The 780-nt window shown below is 30.0% G+C and overlaps 1 pseudogene; it reads left to right on the top strand.

Moving 5' to 3' along the window:
• The first annotated feature begins 453 nt into the window (after positions 1-453).
• Positions 454-553, top strand: LOC122101080 (annotated as a pseudogene).
• Positions 554-780: the final 227 nt, after the last annotated feature.

The raw sequence follows: 780 nt of genomic DNA, 5'->3' as shown, positions 1-780 counted from the left end.
AAGATATTCTGGTTGGTCTGTTCCTACATGGAAGAAGGGTAAAAGTTTAGGTAGATATTTGTCCCAGCAAGACCTCATTTGGGAAATTTTAAGCTGCAGAAAGTTAGAAGTAGCTCTTAAGCAAGGCTTACTTTGAGTCCATTAGCTCCACAAAGCTAACTCAGTTGATAAATAAATACTTGAAAAGCCACGACCTTTGGACTTAGCTGTAAAGGTTTCAAAGTATGATCAAATTTAAAATGAAAATGACAAAATAGTCATTGACAAAAAAATTGTAAATGTGAGCAATCGAACAAACTATATAAGTTTTTTCCAGTATACACAGATTTTTAGAGAAATGAGATCAATAGCATTTTTAGGAACAATAAGGGTTCCTTGTTACAAAAAGACAACTATGGATACATGCCTTTATAAATATTATATCATTACGTACTTAAATTTAGAGTATACTACATGCTTCAGCAGCAGGTCTACCCAAATTACAACAATACAGAGATTAACATGGCACTTGCACAAGGATGATATAAAAATTTGTGAAGTATTCCATATTTTTCATTCTTCTGATGCAAGAAATGAAAAAAAGTTATTAAAAAGTTGATTACAAAAATACAAGTGTAACATACATGTAATTCATAGAATTAAAGGTTAGTTTGACATCAGTGTATTAAATTTTCACCTTAGAAAGGTAACCTTTACAAAACTTAAAATTAGATAACATTGCCATTTTATCCCAAAGAAATAAAATAAGAACCTAGTAAAAAAAGGAATCTTAAATTCCTT

This window comes from Dipodomys spectabilis, unplaced genomic scaffold (genome assembly GCF_019054845.1).
Source record: "Dipodomys spectabilis isolate Male_0828 unplaced genomic scaffold, ASM1905484v1 ptg000623l, whole genome shotgun sequence".
NCBI classification, from domain to species: domain Eukaryota; kingdom Metazoa; phylum Chordata; class Mammalia; order Rodentia; family Heteromyidae; genus Dipodomys; species Dipodomys spectabilis.
This window is presented reverse-complemented; position numbering and strand designations above follow the sequence as displayed.